Consider the following 19,316-nt stretch of genomic DNA (forward strand, 5'->3'; position numbering starts at 1 on the left):
AGAAAAATCACATGTTTGGCCAAAATGTCAAATTTTGACCCCCTCTAACTCAGAGAGTTCTGGACCGATCTTGTTGAAAAATTGTGTCTGAATTACTATCCAATAGGTCCAAACTTGGTGTAAATTTCATCCCGATCGGAAGACATCGATTTTAAAAGTTGGTTCACTTGACGTGAAATCCCCCATATATATTTTAAATTTTGCAGATTTCCATGTACCAAATTATTGAAATCAAAATTAGTACTTTTGTATTCATTATAGAATATGGGCATTTCCTACGATTAGTCAACCAGTATCGAAAAATAAAATCTTGATAATCATAGTGTTTTATTGAAGATATTTCAATATAATTTTGTTCATATAAATTTTTAGGCACAAGGACTATTGAAACTGGCTGAAATCGGTCTATTATTTCATCTAGTCCCCCATAGAAATGTCCTTCCGAAATTGGACTTTATCGGTCATAAATGTTTAATCTACACAAATATTGTTTCAAATAAGTTTTATATATCGCTGGACCATCAGCGCCATCAAAGTTATTTGCGATGAATTTTATGTGTATTTATGCTTATTAAAGTGATTTTTGGAAGCGGGCCCTATATGGTAGCTATGACTAATTATAGACCGATCGGCATGAAATTAGGTGACATGATTTCCATAGTATAAAGTATTTCGGGAGGACATTTGTATGGGAGGACATTTGTAAGTTTTTTTTCCAAATTTTTTTTTAAATTTTTAAAAATTAAAAAAAAAGAATTTATGGCAAAAAAATGTTTGATGAAAAAAAAATGCGGGTTAAAATATATTTTTCCAGATTTTGACCCATTGTAGGTCCAACTTACTATAGCCTTATATAAATCGTTGCAATGGACTTTGAAATTTCTATCATTAGATACCCATATTGTCTATATTAATGACTTAGTAATCCAGATATAAAAACTAGTAAATAAGAAATGAAAGACAACTTGTCTAAGAAAAAGAATTAAGTCCATAGAAAAAATACAAACTAAGCAATTTAAAAAGCTCTAAGTCCTAAAAACCTTTTATCTCGGCAAATACTTATGTTATCATTTTGCTTTTACGCACATCGAAAACAAAGAAAAATACAAAAAAAAATTGCGTTTACTTAATTCAAAAATCTTTACGCAAAAAAAGTTTGAATGTTTTTTGTCTCTCCTGTAAAATTTTAAAATATGGACTTAGAGCCTTTGCATGTTAAGCCAGCGATATACCGAATTCATGTCATTTATACCGAATTTCAATTTATTATGATCGGTCCAAATTAGTCATTGCTCCCGTATAAGACCCGCTTCCGTAAATCACTTTCACGTTCATAAATCTCGTAAAAATTTTGGTATACACATAAAATTCAACATAAATAACTTTCATATAGACATAAACTACCACCTAATTTCATGGTGATCGGTCAATAATTGGTCATAGCTCCCATATAAGGCTCACTTCGAAAATTACTCACGAATAAAAATTATTGAATTTTTAAAAGAAAATGTTACTTAGTGTAGGGTATTATATGGTCGGGCTTGACAGACCATACATTCTTACTTGTTTGTTTAGGACATTCGAAGATATTTATGGGAAAATGCATGGTGATAACAATAAAAAACATATGGAAAAATCATACGTTTGCGACACGTACGTTCGATACCGTTACTTAATACATTCATACACTTTTAAAATAAATTAATTGCTTTTAAATATTCCGTTCCATTTCGCAGATTTTTACATTTCACTAATGTCAGCTAAAGTTGACTTCTATTTTGCGTACGTTCGTTACCACATGTTTATAACTATAATTATGAAAACTAAATCGATGAAATCCATCTTTTGCACTAAACATAGAGCTACCAAAATGCTATCGAATCGCAAAAAAATGCTAGGAAAAGTTATATTCTTTGGACATCAAAAGCATACGAACGTATGTTCGTGACCCCAGGAAATGCCCATATTTATTTATTAATAATTATTTATAAAATATCAGTAACGGTAGTTAGAAGTAACGATAATTGCAGTAATTTCAGTGACGGCAGCCAATCTTAGTAAAGACACTTTACAGCATTGGTAGACAAATAGAGGCATTTAATTTGTGTGCTTTTTTGGGTAAAAAATAAAATATCTACAACAACATCAAGCAATTGAATGAAATGTGTGTATTTTTACGCTCTTTTGTTCACATTCGGGTTGTTTGACGAAAATCATCGTAACCTGAACAATATGAACGCCTACCATGGCTTTACAGCAGGGAAAGGCAAAACATGGGCGCCGCGTTTTTCATTTACTCTTCTCTTACGTACGTGTGCACACGCATTGTAGAGAAATAAACAACTTTTAATCAGTCTAGCTTGAGAACTCAAACAAGCAGGTTGTGTATCGTTTTTTACCGCACAATTTAAGAATCAGCGTTGCCAGTGAAAAAAAATATGTCCCAACATTTAAAGATGTATGATGAACAATATGAGATTTTTAATTGGGGAAAAGCGACGAAAGTTTACTGGCAACACCGATTCGTGGTGAGAGCGGAGAGATTGTATAACTAATACAATCGTAAAATGCAGTAGTATAGGTTGCCTTTCCCTGCTTTACAGCAGTGGTGCCCGAACACATACCATCAAAGCTTTGGTTGTGTTGGTAAAACAGCGGAGAATTTGATTTGATTTTGTTCTGTGAGATGAAATCAAAGCAACAAACACATGATCATTATAAGAACAGCGGAGAATTTGATTTGATTTTGTTCTCTGAGATGAAAACAAAGCAACAAACACATGATCATTATAAGAAAACGCACAAGTAAGCTTATAGTGTATGTGTATCAAAGTAACGTCAGCAGAATTTTCTTGCCCTATTACGCGTGCTAGGGAATTGTGATTTCGGGCACCACTGCTTTACAGTGTTGCATAGGATTTGTTGGAAACTAAGAAAGTGGTTTGAGATGTTTTGTAACAAAAGTTTTGTTCATACTCGTATTAAAATTGTATGACACATCATACAGCACATTCCTTCATATATTATGAAACTAAAGTAACTTATCATCAAGACATACATATTTGTATAAAAATGTAAAAACGTAATAAAAAAATATAAATATACTAGCTTGACCCGGTGCGCTTCGCTACCCCTGTCGTAGTAAAATAAAAAACATATAGCCTATTGACGCTTCCCAGTAAGGATCTATCTACGTTCCAAATTTCAATAAAATCGGTTCAGCCGTTTAGGCGTGATGCTCAAACAAACTTACAAAGACATTTATATATTTTCATGTCAAGTGAACAGCTTTTGAAAAATATCCATACCAGTATCGGGATTATCGCAACCCTTTACAAAATAATTAAGAACATATTAAGATGTAAATTTAGCTTTTCAAAAAATATAAATTACTTTCTTGAGATAACTTAAAAAGAAAAAGTACATTTTTCCCAAAAACAATAGGGAAAAATCGCCTTTTTAATTTCAAATTCATGTAACTTAGGACTCAATCATTATTTTTAAAAAATTCTTTTTTTATTTGACACATATGTAGTTATTGTTAGTTTTATGTTATTGTTAGTTTTATTGTTTTGTTATGTAGTTATTGTTAGTTTTAAAAAGTGGAGAAAATCGAGAAATATTTGGATCCACTGTTATCAAAAAACTTGAGTAGGGTGAACAATAATGTTGAAAATTTAATTTTCAAATGCAAATATCTCCTAAAGGTACGATCACACATGGCAAATATTTACTCAAAAAAGCATAAACACTTTTTTTAGCACACATTTGTTTGACGTTGTTTACTCTTACAAGTGTTTAGGAAGATTAAACAGCATCAAACAAAATAAAACTAAATATTTGTTTTGAATTGTTCTAAGTAGACGGGGTTTTTGAAGTAAATACAAGAATTTAAATATATTTTATCTAGCGGTTACGTCTTTTTCGTCAAATACTTGCCATGTGTGACCCTACCTTAAGCTATAAGAGATAATTGATAGCAAATAAATGGGATTGTTTTAAAAATTTAACATACCCTAGAAGTAATATTTTGGGGACCCCTGATCGGGCCCCTGGTGGGCTAATGTGGTCCAAATTCAAAACTTAAACTCGACAATACTCGACAATGCTCTTTGTGCATGTGAAATTTCATTCAAACCGGACTAATGGTTTAGAAGATTTATATCGATGGCTTAATATAGAAAGGTCGTATCTTGTTTTTTTTTACAAAATCGGGTTTTATACATATTCTGGCAGACAAAACTCAAAGAGACCTCCCTTATTGTTTCTTATGTTGACGAATAACAGATTTACAGTAATTATAAAAAAGCCCTAACTCGTTTAAAAGAAAAACCCCATTTAAAGTTGAATGCATATTTTTTGGTTTATATTAAAACAAACTACTTTTCTAAAAATATTTTTTTTTTCAATTTCACTTTCTAATATTATTGAGTTTTTTCCTTCTCCTGTAAAGTAACTAAAAGTTGAGATACGACCTTTCTATATTAAGCCATCGATATGTAGAAAACATAAAATATCCAATACAGTATGTATAGTTTTAAGTAGTCAGTGCTAAGTCCATTTTATTTTGTAAAAATTTCAAAATTATTATCTCAGTAAAATGGAATTGATTAGAACTATGTTACTAAATATATAATACTAGTTTTAGTTATTGGTTATTCAGTAATTTTTTTTTTTTCATTTTAAATATTTTATAATTTTGAAATTTATTATCACTTCGACTTTCTGATATGAAACAGAAAATGTTTCAAGTCCCAAAAAAGGACCTATAAGATGCAAACGCATTATAAATGATACTAAATAAGTAATAAAACTGCATTAACAGATTTCAAAAATATTTAAAATCAATTATTTTAGAACGTTTTTTTCTCGTCTGTAATATTTCTGAAGAGGAACTTTTTTTAAGAAAAAAAAACAAACTAGAATTATGATTTAAATTTTTAGCAGTTTTATTATGTGCAACTGATTCTGCACATCCTCTACTATTTAGAATCATTTGCTGAATTCATGTTTGGTTTTGCTAGAAAATTTCAAAATTTAAATCGCAGGTACGGAAAAACTATAAGAGATATTTTTTTCATATTTTTATTCCCTATTATATTCTCAATAAATCCCAATGAGATGATCAAAAAATTCTGAAATTTGTTTAACAAAATTTTTAAAAATTTGAAAATGTAGTTTTGAAACTGCCGTTAAATTTTTTTTATTTTTTTGGACATACCTGCGAATATGTTAACGGTATCCTACGAAGACAATAACTCATACACAAGTAAATATGATTATATTTTAAGTACAAAAATGAGCATTTATTTTAATATTTATCAATATATGTATGTTAATTTTGTTCCTACATTTCTTGTTCTAGTGGCCTGAGACACGTTAATGGCCTGGGCAATTTTTAATAACTTTAACATTTTTTTTTTTACCAATTTCTGTTTTTTATATCTTATTAGAACGACAATTATGTCCATACCATTGTTTAAGCCAAAATGAAAATTACAGCCAGAAGAAAACTACTACTATTAAGACCATGGTTTTTAAGTCTCAGAGAATCTCAAGTTCTAACTTTTATGTATTCTATGATTAGGAAAATCAAAAATACTATCAGATTAATAACATTATAATTTAAAACGACTTTGTTGTCGTACTCAAAAACATACGCTTTCTTAGATTAATAAATAAATCTAAATCAAGTACTTATTGCAAAATAAGTATAAGGATCTCCATTCACTCGATTATTCCAAATTATTTTTGAATAAATAATAAAAAAATTTGCACTCAAAATTCAATTAGTTGATTTAAAAAAATGCAATCATCAGTCTGCAACATTTTTACCTGCACTAATTTGAGTGCAACTTCAAATTGTGCACTAAATTTTTAAGTTCAAAATGGTTTAAGTTTATTTCTGTGCACTAATTTAAAACTTAAGACTAATACTTCATTAAAAATAACAAAAAATATTTAAAATTTTTATTTTTTGAATTTGGATTCAACAATTTCATGACCACTCATTTTTGAAAATTTAGTGATAGTATGTTTAATGAAGCTTTTTTATGATTGCAGGTTAAAATTTTGCACTAATTAATTGTAGTGCAGATTTTTGCACTAAATCTTCGTTTAGTGATAGTGAAAAAATTATCACTATCATTTTTTTTTAGTGCTAGTAAAGAATTAAGCATTATCACTAAAGCTGATAAAAAATAGTGCAAAATAAATTTTTTGCAATTTTATTGAGTGATAGTTCAATGCTGATTTAAATCAACCTTTAGTGGACTACCCCCAACTATGTGCTGAAAACCTTATATATATTTATTTTACCCTTGCGATATTTTTTCGCTAGATTCGAATTTCAATAATGGGGAATTGGGTGAAACATTATGTTTGAAAATAAAATTAGTATTTTATACATAACAAAGTAAACATTCTGGTGTAATCTAAAACCCTTATTAAGTAATAAACAATTTTGAAATTTATCAAAGGGTATGTTAGATTTTTGTATGGATATTTTGTTTTATAAAACTTTGATAAATTTAAAATCTGTTTATGAATATGGTGGTAAGGGTTTAGACCATTGTTAACCAAACTCTCACAACAATAGATTTGCTTCATATTCTAATGTGACAATGTGTGTACACTGAACCAAATTGTCCAAAATGTTCGTTTTTTAATTTTAGTTTCACATGTATAAGAAACTCAGATATAGACGGTGCCCGCGGGCGTACTGCTGGAGACCAATGGTTTAGACCATTGCACGATGGGCCAATGACCAGTTTTTGAAGCAATAAATCACAGGAAACAAATAGACCTTTCAAATTTCGTACATATGATAATAATGATAATAATAATAATGTCTTCAGTAAAAAATTTAAGTCAATCGGGCAGTGCCACGCCCATTTTCAGTAAGTGGATTAAAGTCCAACGGCGGTTGAAGATCTCTGGAAAATAATAAGTATCTGACTTTCAATTAGGTCACATAAATTCTCACCAAAGACTTAATTAATCATTTCAAGTCAATCCGGCTACTGCCACACCCACCTCTAGTGACAGGAAATATATGCATTGCAATAGGCTGATCTTGAAATTAAGCGATAATTGAGAAAATTAATATAAAAAATTTTATTTTATAAGGAAGTGATCCTTATATCGGAGCTATGACTAATTATGGAACGATCATTATAAAATTTGGTGACATGCATTTTGTATATATATATAACTTATTTGTGTTGAATTTTAATGGAATACCCACATTTTTAAGAGATATATGCTGGTTAAAGTGATTTTCGGAAGTGGGCCTTATATTAGAGCTATGTCTAATTAAGGACCGATCGTCACAAAATTTAGTGGCGCGATTTCGGCTTATATAAAACTTATTTGTGCTGAATTTGGTTTGGATATCTTTATAATTAAGATTTTTATGAGAGCTTAACTATTTTCAGATAGGGCAATCGTATGGGGACTAGAAGAAATAATGGACCGATTCTAAGCAAATTCAATAGACTTTGTCCCTGGGACAAGGGAAAATCGTCGAATTATCATTAAAATTGCAACCTGTAGTTTAATTACAAGGTTTACATTGACAGAAGGACAGACGGACATCGCTTAATCGACTCAGAAAGTGATCCTGGACAGATTGGTATAATATAAGGTGCGTGTTGGGACAGTATTTTTGCACGTTATAAAAATCAGCACTAACCCAATATACCTTCCCCACTATGGAGGTGTAGGTTATAAATATACAAATTTTGAAGTTATACGCTATCTGGAAATAAATTTTTATGAACAGCGGCAGATCGTTTTTCCAAAAAATTATAGTACGTACTAGGGTATTCAATTAATCGGGTTTCTGGTTTAATCGGTTTTCAAAAAAATAAATTATTTTTTGTGTGAGGGTGTTTTTTGTTGTAAACATTGTAAAAATTAATGTTTTCTCGTATATTAGATAAGTAAAAATTTGGGTTAAATACAGGTTAGAAAGATATTAAAATCTCCTATTTAAATTTCTGAAATCGCATGACTTATTGAAAATTTATTTAAGAAATAGTAAAATGTCATAAAATATTCAAAGATGTTTTTCTCGAAACGACTTTTTTTGAATTATGACGTTGTTGCAGCAAATGAGCGATGTGTGAGTTTTTTATAGTTTTAGTGAGATCTTCTGAAATAATCTTTTATAAAAAGAATATAATTTAAACGATTTTTTTCTTTAGATTTATGTGCTGTTTTTCTATAGCGAACGAGTACTTTGAGTGAAAATTTAACATGTGTTTTGTTATTGTAATAAAAACAAAATACATGTAAAACGTCCACTCAAAGCACTCGTTCACTATAGAAAAACAGCACATTAATAAAACTTTTCTTGGAAAAAACTCTCTCGCTGATTGTATATTTTGGAGAAATCAAGAATTTTTTTTTTTTTAGATATTGATAAATTTAATAGTTTCGTTCAGTTATGATAAAAGACTCATTTCAAAAAAAAAAGTTTCGTCTATACATGTAAATACAAACAAAGTTTCAAATACATGTAAATTAAATATGTCAGTTGTTATACATACTCACTAAACATGTTTATTGGATGTTTAAAAAATATCTAATTTTAATTTGAAATTTGTAGTTGAATTGAAATGGAAAAATAAATACAAAAAAAAATTTAAAGTGCAAAAAAAGGAATTTCGGTTAATCGGTTAATCGACACAAATTAATCGGTTTATTTGTTATTTGAAAATCGGCAATTTCAAATTATTCGAACAGTTAACCGTCCAAAATTAATCGGTTAACCGATTAACGGTTAATCGATTGAATACCCTAGTACGTACACATTATTACGACAACAAAAACTTCACAAAAAGGAAAACGCATGTTAACACAAAAAATTATTTACCACATCTAACTTTTTTTGGAAATTTTTAATAATATTTTAATTTACATACATTTACAAGTCTTTTCCATTATACAAAATTTTTATAATCTTAAAAGTTTTTGTTTGACTAATAAAATTCCTTTGTTGTTTCATTATGATTGAATGTCAGAAAATGTAGCAAAGCAAAACTTGGCAACTTTGGTAGCTCGGCATGCCGCCATGAGTTGCCACCTGACTTTACTTTTTTAATATTTGAGTGCTTCAAAGTGTTAAATATAAAATTCTGTTATTATTTTTTTTAAATGATTGACTTGAAAAATGGACTTTTTGCCTCAAAAACCTGTCATTGGCCCCATCGTGCATTGGTGGGCAAATAGAAGCAATAAATTTGTGTGTATGTATGTCCAAAAAATAAAATATCCGCAACAACATCAAGCAACTGAATGAAATATTTGTATTTTTACACTCTATTGCAAGGCGAATTTATACAAGGTGAAGTCAGTCAAACAGCCGATAACTTTTTTTCGCTTTTTGGTTCTAACATTTGTCAAAGCTTGTTTTTATATTTAAATATCTACATATTCTAAGCTTATTAACAAAATACTAATTTTTTACATAAATAAGTATATCTCTTACTAATCAATTATCTACACTATATTAAGTTTTAATACCTATATGTTTATACTATGTTCACATTTGCAGAGTTAATCATCTCAAACGTGATTAAGCTCTAATCCAAAGTAAATTAATAAAGTAGCGACAGTACTACAACAAATACAACATTTACAAAAACCACAAGCAATTTTGTTTTTGGTTTAAGGTCTGAGCTGTCAAAGTTGCCTGTTGTTGTTTTTGCTTTTTGGCTTGTTGTATTTTTCGCCACAACAACCACAAGTGAATTGACAGTTCAGACCAAAGTAAAAAAAATAGTCAGCTGTTCTACTGAGTCTACTTTATTAATTTACTTTGCTCTAATCACTTCAAAATCGAGATGATTATCCATACATTTAAATGATTTGTTAATCACTTCAAATTGACATGATTAAATCTTAATCACTTCATTAATCACGTAGGATCAACTGAACATACCTCAAACTGATGATGATGTAGCATCGGCCACCTTTTAGTGTAGTACCGATAAATAAATTTTGACAGAAGTTTTTTATTTTATTTTAAAAACCTTAAATAATCGATCAATGTTCACAATTTCATTATTAAAAAGTTTAAAATAATTTGCTGATATCTTTAATAAAGTATTTATTTCCATATTTAATGCCTTAAAGAAATATAAATTTGTTTGTTGTTTTTTTATTTGTCAACTTAATCATTTTAGTGTCAACTTAATCATCTCAAATGTAATGTGAACGGCTTTGATTAACTTAATCAAAATTTTGCTTAAACGCGTTTAAAAGCCCAAGTGTGAACATAGCATTAATTTTTCATTTTTGTGTTTTGACATTTGTTAAGACCAATTGTTGTTTTTGAAGAACTGCTACCACCTTGTATGAATTCGCCTTGCTCTATTGATTACATTCGGGTTGTGTACGTGTCAATTGACAAAAATCTTCGTAACCAATGGTTTATACTGCTGAACTGTAGCCGAACAACCTTGGATCAGGTTTCAGCGGAGCAAAACAATTTTATTGAAGAAATTCATTTTTAGAGATTTTGAGATCATTAAATTCCAGAAAATATTATTATTCAAACCAGCTACATATCGGTTTATATTGAAATATTGATATCAAACATTTTCTCGAAAATGAGTTTTTTATAGCAACGTATTTCCTGACTAATTTGTTATCTGTCATTTTAATTTAAAAAAAAAATATTTACAATGCTTTTTTTTCATAAAATTTGTATTGTGCTATCTAACACACAAGTTATTTTGTTAGTAAAAAAGTGCTATCTACAAAAGAAATATTTGTGTATATAATAAAAGTAGTTTTTTATAAAATATAAGGCCCTAATTTTATAAATCACGTCACCAAAGTGATATTTATGTGCAAAGCAAAAACAACATTTCACACATTTTAAAAATTTGTTTTTGTTTTGAGTACACAATTTTCAAATTATGAAAGGCAAATCAACGCTTGAATTTTTGTGCGTTTGTTTGGTTCGGAATTTGTACATAAAACAAAACAAATTTTTGAAATGTGTTAAATGTTGTTTTTGCTTTGCACATTAATATCACTTTGGTGACGTGATTTACAAAATTAGGGCCTAAATTTAGATGTTGACACTAGAAAACCTACATTTGAAACGTTTTGGAGTATGTCCTGAGAAAGTAAGCAAGTTTTTTTAAAGACCCACGTAGACAGCTTCCTACAAAAAGAAATTCTGTGGCAACATTCCCATTTTGTTCGATGGTTTTTTATTCATAGCATTACAAATTCAGATTTTCAAATACGAACCTAAAAATTTTTTATATGTAAATGCAGTATTGTAGGAAATTTTAAAATAAAGATTTTGGTGTAAATAATGTTAGCAATCTGTTAAGAAATACTGCAGTTTTAGTTGAAATTATGAAATGACTAATGTTGTTTATTTGTAAATTTGCTTCAATTTCATAAATACATCCATTAATATAAAGTAAGAAGAGACTGATGTTGGTTTTTTAATAATTTTATGTGAAACAACTTTCAAAGATAAAACAATCAAAGTTCGCCTCCCTAAAGCATTGCACCGTGCTAGATTTATGTCCCGCAGTATTAACAGCCTAATGTACATTAAAAATATTTTACAAGCAACGAAAATAAAATTAAAGTTTCTATTTGTTTTTAATTTAGCGTGATCTCACTGAGCTGAATTCTGGTCAAAATTTACGTTGAGCATTGGTTTAAGTGCACGTTAGCAACACATGCCGCTTCGAACGATATTTTTTGATACAACAAATCCAGCAATATAGCAAAATACATTTTTCTGTGGCGGAGGCTGCTTTGGATGCCATTTATGTGAAGTGGCGATTGGCTTATCTTTTTTGATCCAAGACATTCACTAAATACGTTGGATGGCATCCACATTAAATAGTCCAAGGGACCAGTAAAATTTGTTACGTTATAAGTGTTTCTTCAAAGAATCTAAACTGAAAATCGTTGACCTGGTGTCAGAGAACACAATGTTTTTCGATATTATTGGAATCAATTATAACTTCATTCAAAGTCCATCTTCCTGTTGGGGCGAAAATGAAAATTTCCAAAAAAGAAATTGAACAGTTTGCAATAAACTTAGCAGTAGTTAACGACCCTGCTGAGCTTTTAATTGGCCTTCTAAAAACCGTCAGCAATATACTAATGATGGAAAACAGTGAGTAAAATGTTTGATTCAAGTCAGCGAGCATTTTCACAAAACGCATCCAAACTTCAACAAAAGTACAATTTTAGCAAATTTGAAAATATAATAAATATTAATGTATTTGTGAAATTGAAGCAAATTCACAAATAAAAGACTTAATTAGGGCATTATGACATGATAGGAGACCTTGTGAATTGACCAATTGTTTTTTAATGATTTCTTAATATCTTCGTTACAATTTGTGTTAATCTATCAACGTGCTTTGAACAAGAGCTTTTCGACGGTTCTTAATATTATGAACATTTGTTGAATACTTGTTTAATTTTATATTAATTGTAAACTGTTAATGCGTTATGTTTTCTTTTAATTTCTTACACTAAACCAAATATTTTTCCTTTACAATCCGTCTTATTTAAATAAAAACAATCTTTGGATGATTTTATAATAAATATGTAAAATTTAATATCGTACATGATATACCGTACGTGAGAGATTTTTCTCTTATAGTAAACTAAAAATTTTAATTTTTCAGAAATCGAAAAAAATAATATATACCAATTGAAACATAATGAATGACATAACTGTTTTTTTAGCAACAGTTAACAACACCTAAATACACTGATATTTTTTTTATAGATAAACAAGTGTATTGTACATAGTTTAAGCATATAAGTAAACCCGAAAAATTATATTTGAGTCACTTTTGAACTATGTATATACATTAGAGTTCGTTTGTGACCAGGTTACTTCATTTGTTTTTCGGGTATCATAATTTGTCTGAAGGTTTTTGCGTAAATAAAAATAATGGCGTCTTTTTTTGGAAAATGTTGACTCCTTGTGGTGGTTCATCGCACCTAAAGATGCGCATTTTGAGCACATTTTTCTGTAGAGCAAACACGGTTGAATATATTGCAAATCACCAGTCAATTCTGCATCAACAATTAATGTTTTTTGAATCCTCAAAAATAGTTCCCAGAACCAACAACAGGGGCGCAAATCTCATAAAAAAAAGAATTTTAGATTTTTAAACCTGCACGAAAAGTCATTTTAAGCTTATCAACACAGTACCAATATTTAATTAGCCTAAAACATACTAATTAAATTCAGTTTAAACTATTATTGTTACCCTTAAAATGTTGAATAAGTGTTTTCTCCTAATCAAATCATCTTGAAAAAAAAGTTTCAAGGGTTTTTATTTTTTCAGTCGTGGTTGTCATTCTTGTGGTCAAATTGTCCACATGTAAAGTTTTGATATTTGTGTATGTATATTTTTAGTTTAATTCAAATATATGGAAACAAAGCTCCCTTAAGTCAACGAAAATTCAAAGAAGATAAGTCGAAGATAAGTTATTTCTTTAAATAGCTTAGGACAATTATCATGAAAATGAAATGAAAAATTACATTTTAATTTAATTAATTAAATTTATTAAATTATATTAAGAAAACAAAATAGTAAAGAAAATATATAACCAAAATATGCAGTTATGAGTTAAATATGCTAAAATATGCAGTAAAGAGCTAATCGATGCCCAAATTCTTAAAATTGTCTGAAATGGATAAATAACTAACTCATATGTTTATACGACGCACGTTGGGTTCATATGGTATAGAAATAAAGTTTTTATAATTTTGGCACGGGGTAGAAGTGGACTAAATTCTGCATTACTAGCTGTAAAAATCAATCAACTAAGATGTTTACTTTCTTTTCAGTGAGCGACCAAAATTCGCAAATTATTGCTATTTTTAAAGAAAGTGAAAAAACTGAAAATTTAAAAATTTTTTTTTTTACAAAAATTAACTTGTATTTTTAGTATACAATGCCAATTATTTTCACAAACATATTTAATGCAATTTATGTTTAAAAAATATATTTTTTAGAATTATTCCTGAACATGTCATCCAACAGTTGAAATATCGAAAAACAAATTGAAATATTATTAAAAATCAGAACTCATGTTTAGATATTATTTGAATAGAGTTTACATACAACATAAGGCTCGAATGAAAACATACAACATTTTAGTATAATTTGTATGCAATTGAATTGAAAATTTTACTATCTTTACAAAATATGTTCCTCGACAATATTTAATAAACATTTTTTTGAAAAAAAAACATTTTTTTCCCTTGTAAACCCATTTCCAAACTTTAGGGACGATATGGTATGTGTTAAGATTATTTGATTGAATTGAATCAGTTTTATACCAGCTACATATGTTCTAAATGTCACACTAATCCAACTCTTACTCGTTGAAATTTGAAAAAAGTTAGAAGAAAAACTCCAATTGATGTCTGAAATTAATGTAAACAATTCAAATTCGAAATGCGTTGCAACATTCCTTTATACCAGATAAATTAAATGTATTTTTCAGAAAATTCCAAACACTTTCACAATCAATCATCCACGAACATACTGCATACATACATATGTATTTACATTGTGAGTTAAAATTAAATGAACACTTTTTTCCGTACACTTAAATTATTTAAACTATTGTTTTCTATTAAACTTCATCGTAAATTAACTAAATTCGAAACGGTATCATCGAATTGTTCGCATTGTGTGAACTTGATTGTTGACCGCAACACAAATGTTCATTTTCACAAAATGTTCGTTTTTATTACATCCTCAAATACGTTAGCATATTTCACGGCTTCAATAATTGTGTCAGACAGGAAAAACGCGTCTTTTGTCCAACCATGGCACAATAAAACTAAAAAAACCCTGTACGAACACCATCAAAAGTCACGAGAGCCAGGATGTTTTTATAAATGGGTTGGGCCGCGACGTCCTATGATTACATATGTATGTTTATGTGTATAGGTAGTATGTATCTATCTGTATTTTCTTATGTTTGTTTGTGTCCGTATTTACCCAGTAAACATTTATGTCCATATGTGTCTGATGTCAGAAAAAATCTGGAATTTTATTAATTATCCGAATTTAATTCAGACAATCTGTGAGAGTCTGACTGAGCATTCAGGTTGAATTCTGCTTTAAACTTCTTAGTCCGTAATTCAAATTAAATTTATTTTTTCTTGTAATTTTTATTTTGGCATCAAGTTTGAATAACAAATTTATATTAATTTGGAACAGACTAGCGACCCTATAATTCTGAAAGGGCATGTTAGTAGATCATTTTTGTAGAACAAACTTATAGTCCAGCTGGTCTGAATTTTTTTTTATAGTGGGTCAAAGTTTTAATTTTTTGATCGAAGGTAGCATTATACTAACTGAAAAAAATGTTGTAAGTTAATATCTGAGAGAATTCTTTTATATTGTAGATTTTTATGGGGATCATTTTTGTGACAGATCTTAACCCTCTATCTCTTCTCTTTAGGGGAAAATTTTACCCTTTTTTCGAGAAAATAAAAAACTCCTTTCAAAAAGGACATTTAAGGATTAAAATATTCTACGAAATTTTTTGACGTAAAATTTTACTGGGGGTCACCAAGGATACAAAGTTGTAAATAGTGTAAAAAAAATTCAGACCAGCTGGACTATAAGTGTATTCTACAAAAATGATCTACACAACATGCCCTTTTAGAATTATAGGGTCGCTATTCTGTTCCAATCAACAAGTCTCATTTTGTTGAACAGTGTTATTAAAATCAAAGAAAAATAGTTTATCATATTTTTTATCAGTGGTGCCTGGGGCTCGCTCATTTTTGATCAATAGTTTCTTCGACAAAGTTTCTTGGAATGACCCATATAAAAAGAATCATAATGCGCCTTTGTAAATTTGTTCGTCCCCCTACAATTTGACCCACCCTGACTTTAAATTTAAATTTATACATTTAACCAAAAACTATTAATGTGGAATTATAGCGTTTTGTTATGGACCTCCTTATATATGGCCACATGTAGGAGGGTAAATTCGGCTGTCCCGAATCTTATAAACCCTTATTCTTGTCGAAAAAAAGGTATTTGTTGAACATTTTAAAATCATTCAAATTGGTCCATAAATAACTGAAAACCACGAATACCTAATTTTTTTACATATTTTTTCCTACATCACGGATAATGAGTATATATCAAATTAAAGGCATTGTAAAGGCCTTCCAAGCTACTAAAGGCCTTACAATGACTTGGAAATTTGGGTAGACATGGGTCAATTACAGAAAAAAATAATTTAACTGAATGTTACACAGACAATTTATCCCCTCTGTCACTGAATTTTATTCAGTTTGAAAGTGGAATTAATTCCATATTTTGTTACATAAAATTTTTAAAAACTTGAGTTTTCTTATAATATACAAAACATTGTCATAAAATCGGAAAAACAGAATTATTAAGTCTTCGGGGAATTAATAAAATCCAAAAAAAAATAAATAATAAATTTTTTCCCTGAAAAATTTAAAAATTTCTTCAGCATATTTTAGCACTTTGGACATTTTATTTTTTACTCCATTTTCTATTCAAATTACACAAATTTTTGTTACAACGAAAAATTTTGTATTTCATGAGTCCATATTTTGGAAACCACGTAATGTGATATGGACAAATAAATAGTTATTAATTTATTTTTATTGTAAACCATTATAACTAAATGCAGAATGTAATGTTCCGTGGGTTTAATTATTTTTTGCTTTTATTGTTCTTTATTTTTTTTTTAGTCATATCCTTCTATATAGAACACGCATTAACCCTCCAAACAATTTCAATCGAAAAAGTCTCCCAAACGTATCATCTTGAAGTTGAAACTCATAGAAGATGATATCGCCGTTCGAAGAAGAAACGTTCCACTCATATGATGTTTTTATTTTTTACTAAATTAAATAAGTTTTAGATCGGATTTTATAGACGTCTAACTCATGCTCTACCATCGCTCATCGTTGTCACTCATAAAATAGATTTCCTACCAAGTGTTTGATTAAAAACTACTAAAATCTACCAAATTTGAAATATTCAAAAAAACGCTTAACGACAACTGACAATAAGCAAAGCAGTGATGGGATTTATTCATTAATTTATTTCAAGTCTAGAGAACAATATTCTTTACGGATTAATAGCAAATATTAAATTTTTTTTATTTGTCTTATAGAGAAACTGAAGAAAAATTTTATTATTTTGGCATAAAAGACTTTTTTCTTCCTGGTCTTCCTTATTTTGTTCTTAAAAATACTTATGAATTCCGAATTATCGTAGAATTTCAAAATGCGACAAACATCGGAACAAACCAATCAAACTACATAAAGTCAATTTGTTAACTTGTGGAACTACAAATTTTGGTTGAATTGGACCAAAGCGGCAAGTAAATTATAGATAAATTTCCCGGGCCATACCAATTTTTATGTGCTTTTGCAAATTTCTTTCTTGCTTCCGGGTGTTTTTAGTCAGCATTTGAGCTTTTTTCGATGTTCTGACATTGAGATTAGCTTGCACCACTCTTCTCTGAACAGTTCTTGCAGAAAACTGACATTCAACTTTATTCTGGAATATGCCAGCGAACTTAAAAGGGTCTCGTTTCGACAAAATTGTGATTATGAAATTATCTTCATGTTGGCTGGGTTTTCGACGTTTTCCTATGGAACGCTGCGGATAGACAACGCATTAAAAATAAATTCAGCAATTTCAAGCAGAGATCGGCCTGAATTTTTCAAGTTTTTAATAATAAAATACTAGTATTTAATGAATTAATATAAAGATTTAGTTTGAAGTGATTATCATTTCCTTTTATTAAAGTTATCAAAAATTGGTTTTCATTCTCAAATATTAAACAGGTTTCCTCATTATTTACTGTTTATATTCCCACTACAGAAATACCACAAGGCTGCATTTTATATCAATTTTAGATTTTTTAATAATTTCATTAATGTCATTGTTTTCATAGTTCTAATTATCATCATTTATACTATTCGAGATTTTTGGTTTGTGCTAACAAAGTAATATTTTATACTACATATTTATATTCTTTGATAAATAACTTAAGTAATAGGGTGGTTAGATTACTAACCACTGTGACTGAAATAGGTTTTATATAAAGTGTTTCTCTACATAATATTATGTTATTTTGAAAGAATGCCGCGTGTACTCAATGAACATTAAATTGTCGAAGGTATACCTTCGGATTCGAATGTGTCTGCAGTCTTGAACCCGACGAAGAAGAGAATTATTAGGAGCAAGTCGATCTGATGATGGTGCTCGGTGCCATACCTTCGGGGCTCCAGTGTTCAGAAATTTAGTCAAAATGATAAGTTTTCAAACAAATTTATACGCTACGAAACGATCATAATAATGTTTAATGCCAATCGTCATGGTGGTTAATAAACTAATCACTTCACTCCACAAAAAACCTTGTAATGGGGTGCTATTTCATGTTTTGATTCATTTTTTCTTACTTTTTATATTAAACTAACCTTGATTAAAGTAAAAAATGCAATTGTTTTGATTTTAAACTTATACACAAAAAAGCGTGGGTGAAAGAGTTAACAATTTCGGGACGGAGTTTTATTTTGAGAACCAAAATATATATGGTAGAAATTTTTGCATATTCTAAAAGATGAGGTAAAAATATCTAATACTCAGAAATCCTGAAATCGTCCATTTATACTGGGACATATGTATAATAAAAATAAGCATTTTTCGTGGGATATACATATAATCCCAAACAGTGTTCTTGATGGGTGATTCGTAATTAAAAAATTAATAAAACAGCAGAATATTATTAAATTTAGATGAAAGTACACTTTTATTTGCTTTTTTACAGCATTTTATAAATGTATTTTGTGGAATGGTCCAAAACACTTGTAACATAAAGTGTTGTTGCAGCCTGAGTCTTTACAATTGAAAGTAAATTTTTTATTTAGCAAGTAATTTGTATTAAACACTAAAAAGCAAAAAAATAAATAAATATAATTCATAAATAAATTACATTTGATTTCTTATATAAGAATAAATAATTCTAAAGTATGTACATTAGGGATATAACTTTTGACATTTTTCGCAAATATGCAAATTGGCATAGTATAGTCGAATAGAGCATTAAAACATATGTAAAATCACGGTATTATTTTTTCGCGGTTGTTAAAAAAGTTCACGCACCAAACGCAATAAAGTTTTTCATTCAATATTTTCAATTATTTTGAAAAACAATAAGGGTCCTCATGTAAACGCTTAAAAGCCTCGCAAACTGTGCAATCTGTGCATTTTTACACTCTCGCAAAT

The 19,316-nt window shown here is 29.0% G+C and overlaps 1 protein-coding gene across 2 annotated transcripts in view; it reads right to left on the reverse strand.

Annotated features, from left to right (window-relative positions):
• Positions 1 to 19,316, reverse strand: part of LOC135949243 (synaptic vesicle glycoprotein 2B-like) — a 115,898-nt gene that overhangs the window by 78,735 nt on the left and 17,847 nt on the right. The window lies entirely within an intron of this gene.

This window comes from Calliphora vicina, chromosome 1 (assembly GCF_958450345.1).
Source record: "Calliphora vicina chromosome 1, idCalVici1.1, whole genome shotgun sequence".
Taxonomy (NCBI): domain Eukaryota; kingdom Metazoa; phylum Arthropoda; class Insecta; order Diptera; family Calliphoridae; genus Calliphora; species Calliphora vicina.